The sequence below is a fragment of the Rattus norvegicus genome, chromosome 19 (genome assembly GCF_021556685.1).
Source record: "Rattus norvegicus strain SHRSP/BbbUtx chromosome 19, alternate assembly SHRSP_T2T, whole genome shotgun sequence".
NCBI lineage: Eukaryota > Metazoa > Chordata > Mammalia > Rodentia > Muridae > Rattus > Rattus norvegicus.
In genome coordinates, this window is record NC_141552.1 from 68556188 (window position 1) to 68565638 (window position 9451).

Genomic DNA, 9451 nt, shown 5'->3' on the forward strand with positions numbered 1-9451 from the left:
TGGGTTCTATCGAGATAGCTGTGGGGATAGGCTTGATTTCTATTACAAATGATGTAACATTGCATATGTTAGTACTCCTAACACTTCTTGGGACTGTGCCTCAGGGATCACAATCTGTATAAGTTTAGAAGTTCTAAAAGCTAGTCATGACCTTGGTGTGTAGGTTTAGATAGTGTCCAGATTGGAATCCTGATGCTAAAGACTTAGAAAAAAAAGAGTTGAGAATTACTTAAGGCTATCTGGGTGCTGCAAGGGCAGCACAAGGACATCTGCCATTGCCCTGCAATGCAAGGCTTATAGAGAATTCAGAACTGCCATTGACTCAGATATAAAAAGAGTGAAAGACTTTTTAGCTGACCTCCAAGAATACCTAACCTCCCTCTCAGAGGTAGTCCTTCAGAATAGGAGAAGATTAGACCTGATATTCCTTAAAGGAGTCTGTGTGCTATACTGAAAGAAGAATGTTGCTTCTATGCAGACCATTCAGGAGTAATTAAAGACTCCATGAATAAACTTAGAGAAAGGTTAGACAAAAGTCAGAGCGCATCAGGGATGGTTCAAGAGCTGGTTTAGTAGATCTCCTTGGATGACTACTCTGATATCTTCCCTTATGGGACCCTTCTTAGTTTTGCTTCTGCTTCTGATTATAGGTCCATGTGTGTTAAAGAAACTAGTTAATAGGTTTGACTCCTACAAAAAGATAGAGACGCTCAACAAGGTTGGTTTGAGTCTTAGTTCACTCGGTCTTCCTGGATGACTACCCTACTTTCTGCTATATAGCTGGGCCATTACTAGTAATTTTCTTGGTTTTAGTTTTTGGACCCTGTGTGACATACAGGTTAATTGCTTTTGTTAAAAATCGAGTGGGTGCTGTGCGGTTGATGGTTCTGAGACAACAGTACCAGTCAGTTAGGACAACTGTTGAGACCAAATCCGAGTCTTGATATCAAAATTCTAAGATTAGAATTACTTAGTAGAAGAAGAGGGGAATGAAAGGAAAATTATACAGATTTAAGGTTTAAAAATACGAAGTTAAAAGAATAAGTTTCAAAATTCAGACTCAGAACTAAACACTGTGAAAAGCAAGTCCAGGCAGCCCCGCCCTGCCGCTAGGACTAACAGACCATAAAGATAAAGAAAAGGAATGCAGGAACCAGCCCGAGTTATCAGGACTGACCCAAACCATCTGGCAGAAGGGCACCTCCCCCAGCTTACTCAGAGTCACACCTTAACCAGATGTCCTTCAAACCCTGATACGCCCCTAGCTCCTAAAATCCTGTATGCTCCAGTCAATACGTACTCTCCTGCTGTGCTGTAATCTCACTGCCATGTTTAAATGAGCCAATCACTTGTAGCCACGCCAGAAATTAGCCAATTGTGTGTAACCGCGCCAAACCCCCTAGCCTTCCCTATATAAACCCCTGACTTTTGAGCTTCGGGGTCGACACCTCTGTCTCCTGCGCAGGATACGTGTCGACCCGGAGATCCCTGTAATAGATCTCCGTAATAAACCTCGCCTTTGCTTATTACATCCAAAATGGTCTCTCTGTGTCTGGGGTGTAGTGCCATATTGGATTTGGGCCTGGCCGCTTTGTAACTGCATGGCCACAGTAAAAGTCATGGGATTGTTGGACAGAGGCCTCTCCCATGTATTTACGGCACAGGAAGAAAAGACCAAGTAGTAACACCCAGTGTCTCCACTGCATGACCTCTGCTGAGCCCGGCTGATGCATGTGGAACCGACACACCTGGACCACACCTGGGTGGTGGTCAATTTACTTCTGCCTTTTACTTCCTCAGCCTTTATCCTGGAGATTTAGGCTGGTCTTCTGGGATTTCTCCCTAATTAATTCAGGTCTCGTAGTTGGTCTTTTGTTACCGAAGTCATGAGCCAGGGTTTCCCACTGTGCTTCCCAGTTATTTTCTACCTGGAGACTTGAGTATATAAGTGGTGAATAAAGCTACAGGAGTCTCTCACTCTTCTTCCTCACTCTCACTCTCACTCTTCCTTCCGCTCTTCCCCTCTCTCTCTCTCTCTCTCTCTCTCTCTCTCTCTCTCTCTCTCTTCCTCTCCTGGCTTGACATGATAACCTGTGTGTGTGTGTGTGTGTGTGTGTGTGTGTGTGTGTGTGTGTGTGTGTGTGTGTTTCTTTCATCCTGTAGGCTTTCGCCCGATTCTCGGTACTGTGTCAGTGCTGGCGCTGACACTGGGGTCCGCGATTTCCCGCAACTTTAGAAAGGGTCTCTCTTCGGGGATCTTTCACTACGTAAGTTCTGACATGAGTGTGCATGTGTGCGTGTGTATACTCACACACGTGTGTATACATAGCAAGTATGTGGTGGTCAGAGAACAGCCTCAGGTGTTGGTCCTCAGGTGCCTTCTCTCTCTTGAGGTCGGGTCTTTCATCGGCCTGGGCAAGCAGTCTAAGCTAGATGTCCCTCAAGCCTCAGTGGCTCCCCCTATCTTTGCTTCCCCTCTTACCCATCTCGCCATTACTGAAGTTGTTGGTGAGTACCACACCCAGGTCTTTTTTTTTTTTTTTTTTTATTGTAGTTCCTGCGGATCTAAACTCAGGTCACCACATTTACAATTCGAGCGCTTTTACCCAATGAGCCACGACTTCTGCACACGTCACGCCTTCCCATTGGCCTATTCCCTGAGGAGGCTGGCCTTTGGTAGCCCTCCACTTCCGCTCAGAAATGATACCTTAAACTTGTCTGTCAAGACCATACCCCACACATCGTCTCAGCTTCTGATACTGACTGGATCCCTACCTAATCGGCCTCAGACTCCCGTTTGCCTCGGCCTCTCTTCCCACAGTCACTTCTGTTGCTGCCTGCAGTCTGCTTTACTGAAAGACCCCCGAAGGGAGCCCCCCACTCAAGTCTCGGGAAAGACGCGCACCCAGTAGGACACAGACACCGACCTGCTGCAATCACACGAGGAAGATTTATTGTAAGCGAGATGAAACGAGAGCTCAGGCCAGCATGCTGGGGTCGAGACTCATACGCCACACAAGGAGTAGAGGAGTTCGACCCCGACCTGAATTTTCACAGAGCTTATAAAGGAAAAAACCACAAACCAGGGGGATCAAGAGGGAGGGAGGAGGGGAATTCCAAAACCATAAACTGCCCATACAATTTAGGACTTTGTGACATTGTGATTAGGGGTAGTGACATTTTACAGGGCCATTGGACCATTGTGGCCGGAGGCTATGGGTCATTGTGGCTGTTCCAGGAAACCTTTCATGCAAGAATGTTCCGGGAACCATTGTACAGCAAGGGAGGGGCGAAAAGTTCATGTTCTCACAGACCCTACCTCTTCTTTTTGGGTAGCTAGGCGGCTTATTATTAATTTTTAATCCTTCATTCCCCACTTCTTCTTTTTGTTAATAGTTCTAATCCTAGAACTTCATGGAGAACTCAGCTTCATCTAGCATAACAGCTTGGTATTGTAGTCTTAACATGAGGATTCTAACCTGGACACTATCCAAGCCTATCCACCAAGGTCATGACTAGCTTTTAGAACTTCTAAGCTTATACGGACTGTGATCCCTGAGGCACAGTCCCAAGAAGTGTTAAGAGTACTAACATATGCAATGTTACATCATTTGTAATGGAAATCAAGCCTATCCCACACCTATCTTGACAGAACCCAGGACAAACATGACTGAATTTCCCTCTAGGTCCCAGCTCTCAGCCCCAACAGCTAGTACATGGCTGGTGAGGGCTGAGAATTGACAGCTGTCAGGGTGGTCAGCAGCACCAGGTACGGTCCTTTCCAGCGAGGCTCGAGTGTCTGGACTCAGTGTAGCTGCAACCTGGAACTGATGGGATGTCTCAGGGGTCTCCGGGGCATAGGCTGCTGTCAGCTGTGAGCAGATTTCTTTCTGTATCACCTGTAGGTCTTTTAGCCTGGCACACAAATCATTATTACTATGGCACTATGACATGTTGGTTCAGTAACATCATCTAATACAGTCAGGGGGGCTGAGGCCCCATATAAGATCTCAAAGGGGGTAAGGCTGAATCTGGAAGGGGTATTTCTTGCTCTGAAGAGAGCAAGAGGGAAGGAGTGTCACCCAGTCTGTGCCAGTCTCCATGGTTAATTTGGTCAGGGTCTCTTTTAGAGTTCTATTTATTTACCCTACCTGTCCTGAACTTTGAGGTCTGTAAATACAATGTAATTTCCAATCGACCTCTAAATACTTGGCCACACCCTGGCTTACCTTGGCAACGAAAGTAGGGCCGTTGTCTGACCAGATTACCTTGGGCATTCCAGACCTGGGGAAGATTTCTTCCAGTATCTTCTTGATGATTGCAGAGGCCGTCTCTCGTTTGGTGAGGAAAGCTTCTATCTATTCCTGAGAAAGTATCTACAAGCACTAGGAGATACTTGTGATTATATTTTTCTGGTTTTATCTCAGTGAAGTTCACTTCGACTTTTCACCAAACTCTCTAGGTCTCTTTGCCCTGTTTGCTTGCTAAGCATTCACTTATTGACATACCTTATACTTTCTACTGCCTCTCTGGCTAAAATCTTAAAGTCTATTACATACACTTAACTACTTGGACAAACTTTTTATCTCCTAAATGAGTCCATTTCTGTATTTGGCAAAGTGAGTCTTTCCTTTATTCTCTGGGGAGTATAGCTTTCCCCTCAATGTGCCATTGTCCTTTATCTTTTAAGCAATTTGGGCCTTTTCTAAGTGAGGCCATCCCTTAGTCCGATCCTAGTTCTCAGTGGCTGTCTCTTGCAGGCCTGCAACCAGGATGGGCTCCTGCATAACCATTTTTCGAGCCACTTGATCTGCTTCGTTATTGCCCCATGTCACTGAATCTCTTCCCTCCTGATATCCTGAGCAATGAATAGTACTCACAGTTGTTGGCTTCATCAGGACATCCAAGAGATGGCAAAGGCATCTGCAGCGCTGATGTACTGGGGGGTTGAGCCATCCCAGATGACATTGTGTTGTCCACCATGGCAGCACCCACTTGTCTCTGACCTTCATTCATGAAGAGAACTGTTCCCGTCTGTGGACAAGGTCCTCAGGTTTCAGCAGGGGTCAATCAGCCAGTCGCAGAGGTCTTTCCTCCACCCATGGGCTTCTGCCAGTGCTTGACACTCGTGCTGTGGTGGCTCCAGGTCAGGATTGGGCAGCAAGGTGACCAGATTGCCCCCAACAGGTGGAGAATCTAGTCCATGGCAGCTGACCAGTGGTCCCATCTTTTGGGACACTCTATTCAAAGGCAGAACATCAGCCACTCTATCACAGTTTAAGTCCTGGATTGGGTGATAATTGTTAGTGCCCGGCTGGCAGGAGTGATGTGTTCCAGGCAGATCAGGACAAAGTCACACATCTCCCAGCATCAGGTACTGGTGCACTGAGACAGGTCTTAAGCTCCACATACACAGTCTGTAGATATGCATACACATGGCCTCACCCAGCCATTTCAGCCCACGCAAGCCATTTTGGAGAGCAATTTTCTCATGAGCAAGGGATAGGGGCAGTCAGGGATGACTATGAACTAGTGGGTTACCCGGCCCACGCCAAGGTCCACTGTTCTTCGGGCAGTCCATAAGTATTGTTTGTTGCCAGTAGGCCCCTGTACCCAAGGTCTTTGGATATTGGCCCACTGGAGGGGGGCATAGGAGCACAGAGCATTGGGTCCCTGCATCCACACTTCCCTTCTATCTCTGTACATAGCCAGCACTCTAGGACCAAGAGGCTCTCCAGTGTCCCCTCTTGTTCTTTCTGGGGCAGTCCCTGACCCAGTGTCTTTTTTTTTTCTTTGCATTAGGCACACTGATCTTTAGCCAGGAATTCTCTTCTGTTGCCAGGTACTGTCTTCCTAGGTTCCCTAACTACTGTGGCCAGTATATGTTCCTCTCTTGTCTTTTATCTCTCTTTAGCTCTCTAGCTTCCTCTTCTTTTAGTCTCTTTTCTTCCCTAGCTTCCTGCACTCTTTACCTCTTTCTTTCTTTCTTTCTTTCTTTCTTTCTTTCTTTCTTTCTTTTTTTTTCTGTCTCTCTGCATCTTCTTCTACAGCTATTAGGTGCTGTCCACTTTTCTGCACAGACCCTGAACCATGCATCAACTTACAATAACTCTCTCAGCGACTTAGCTTAACCCTTCAAGTTTCTGTAACTTTCTCTTCATATCTTTTCCTTATCTTAGCCAGATTGGTGGGGCATTTTCCAGCCCCTAGGAGACCGACCCTTGGAGCCTGGGGGCAGACCTGGCACTCCCTACCTTCAGGCGTCTGAAGAGAGCAGGCAGAAGTGAGGGCCTTCTATCCGTGTCTGGAACATTTTTTCTGGTCTCCAGTAGGATTCCGTCTTTCCTCAGTGGTAAAGAAGACCTGTAACAGTTACTAACAAGCATATCAAATGGGATGGTGAGAAAACAAGAGAATCTTGAGAATAGAGTCTACCGAAGAGGGCAAACAGCATTTAGTCACACAGCTAAACCAGGAGGCCTTTCTTGGAACAAAAAGGCCATTGTCAGTGTCAGCTCCATGGCTTTGCCTCTCAAGAGAACCAGCCTCCAAATGACACTAGGCTTCTAGTAACAACTAATAACAAAAGGATGGAGAGATGGTTAGAACCTGGGTGCTAGATGCCAGGGGGCTGATAAAAGAATTGTAACCAGTTCACCTGGGGCTATCAGGACCTCAGTAGTAGCCCTTTACCAAACTGTCTCACTGGGTTTAAAGGCCCATGGAAAAGAAAACATTAATCCTGACCTTGGCTACCTCCAAGTAATTTAGTGCTGGAGACTGACTCCTCCCTTGGAATAAAGACAGCAGATAAGGCAGGCTTCCTTAAAGAACTTCTCTAAATGAGCACTCTCCTTCTGTGAGCAAATGTCAGAAATTCCTTTCCTGTTCTTGTTTTCCTTATAGCCCCACCTAGCTCTCAGCCTTTTTAGATTATTCTTCTGTAGCATTTCTAACACAGCCTGTCCCTTTTTTTTTTATAGCCTATTAACAGCATTTCTGATCTTTTAGGCAGCTACGCACTAAGTGTCATACCGGCTGAAACTCCACCTTTAAGATTCTTTGCTCCCAAGCAAAATTTAAATCCTTTTCCAGCTTATCTCAGCTGTCCACCATGAGATTCCCAGAGATCGCGAACCAAGGTGTAGTAATTCACTAAGAAATCTCTCTATAGTGTTTCTTTTTACCTTAAGCCTTTTCCTTTTAAACAGCTCCTGAAGAGCCAGAAAAATTGGGTGAGACTTGAGAAGTCCCCGTGCTCGCTGCAGCAGCTCCGCAGCTAATTTCGCTCCCCTCTACTGTGTGCTGCGAGCACAAGCACAGATAAAACACTATTTTAAAAATTAACTTTGGCTATCAACCAACACACCGCCACTAGAGCGGGGTCCATAAGATTAAGTTTCTTACTAAGCATTAAGGGGACCAAGTAAAACTCTTCAACGAACAAAGCAAACAGTTTCATGATTTCAAACACAGTCGTCAGTCCAAGATTTTAAACACGGTCGTCAGTCCAAATTCAAACACGAAACAAAAGTCAAAAAAACACTGGACAATACCACAGAAAACAATCCAGACAAACAAGACCAAGACAAAGCATCCTATAACCAATTTCCACAGATGCCTGGTACCTTCAGTACCTGGCCCAAACTGCAGCTTAACCTTAGCTGCTTCCGGGATACCAAACACAGAAACAGAATACAGACAACAGACACTAACACATCTAAGCACACTTGTCCGTGCCTATACTTAAATAGGCAGCCGAACTCGACCTCCAAAGTCACAGTCAGATCTTTTTGACTGTCCGTTGCCGGGTCCTCCCGACAAAATTCGGCTCGAGGAACGTTTCTCACGCGTCCCAGAGCCAGGACCCAACAAAGGCTGACTCGTGGAACGTCTCTCACGAGTCCCAGAGCCTGCGCGATTGGGGCGTCCCCCGGTGCGCTTTCTAAAAAGGAAAAAAAGAAAGAAAAAGACTATTCGGAGTAGGAATCCTTCATCTACTCACAGGCGCCATTTCGGGGTGGGGAACCTTCTTCCACCCGTGCACAGGGCAGGAAACCTTCTTCTGCCCAGACAGTGCACTAAGACTCTCGTGCACAGGGCAGGAATCCTTCATCTGCCCAGACAGTGCACTAAGACCTTAAACCGGTACCGAAAAACACAGACTACAGGACTTAATTCACACACACTCACACACACGAGCACAAACAAAAGAGAAAAAAAAAAACAAAACAAAACAAAACCGACGTCGACTTCGTGTCGACCAGAGGCACTGAAACTGATCGGCAGGTCGTAGACCTTGCCTAACAAACCGGTCGTCAAGGAGTAAAGTCTCCTCTGGACCTATCAGATGGGGTTCACCAGGCGTCCCTGGTCCCCCCTTGTCCTCCTGGGACGTCTCCCAGGGCGAACGGACGGTGGGTACCTGGACACGTCTATCCCTATCCACCCCGCTCTCCTTCCTGGAGCGCGGTCTCACTGAGCGTCCGCAAAACCGAAACAGCGATCGCACCAGATTCCCAGACAGAACATAGACACAGACCCAGACACAGCGCTGAGATAAAACAGAGAATCTTACCTCCAAGTGGGTCTAGGACCCCTGGGTGGTCGCGCAGATCCCGGACGAGCCCCCAAATGAAAGACCCCCGAAGGGAGCCCCCCACTCAAGTCTCGGGAAAGACGCGCACCCAGTAGGACACAGACACCGACCTGCTGCAATCACACGAGGAAGATTTATTGTAAGCGAGATGAAACGAGAGCTCAGGCCAGCATGCTGGGGTCGAGACTCATACGCCACACAAGGAGTAGAGGAGTTCGACCCCGACCTGAATTTTCACAGAGCTTATAAAGGAAAAAACCACAAACCAGGGGGATCAAGAGGGAGGGAGGAGGGGAATTCCAAAACCATAAACTGCCCATACAATTTAGGACTTTGTGACATTGTGATTAGGGGTAGTGACATTTTACAGGGCCATTGGACCATTGTGGCCGGAGGCTATGGGTCATTGTGGCTGTTCCAGGAAACCTTTCATGCAAGAATGTTCCGGGAACCATTGTACAGCAAGGGAGGGGCGAAAAGTTCATGTTCTCACAGACCCTACCTCTTCTTTTTGGGTAGCTAGGCGGCTTATTATTAATTTTTAATCCTTCATTACGTTTTGATGAAGAGGGTTAATCAAGTAAGAAGAGACAGAGTTACCTGTTCGGGTTAAGGATTTCCAGGAATGGCAGAGAAGCAGGCTCAGCAGTTGAAATTCCCAATTGCACAGGACTGACCTCCTGGAAGCCCAGTTAGTATCAGCCCAGCAGCACAGCGTGGCGTCTGCTCCCCGGAAATCCTGCCGTGTTCACTGTGAAGGTGGGGGAGTAACTGGATGAGTTGTTCTCAGGACGTTTTTTTGTTCAAGAGAAGATCCCGTAGAAGGGTGAGCTGATAGGGAAATCTCTTGTA

At 46.9% G+C, this 9451-nt stretch overlaps 1 long non-coding RNA gene across 1 annotated transcript; it reads right to left on the minus strand.

Moving 5' to 3' along the window:
• Positions 1–2931: 2931 nt before the first annotated feature.
• LOC147999614 (uncharacterized) lies at positions 2932–9194 on the minus strand. Its single transcript, XR_015643671.1, has 2 exons — positions 6255–9194; positions 2932–3915 (listed from the first exon to the last, which is right to left on the minus strand). It is a non-coding gene; the product is annotated as an uncharacterized LOC147999614 (long non-coding RNA).
• Between the last annotated feature and the right edge of the window lie 257 nt (positions 9195–9451).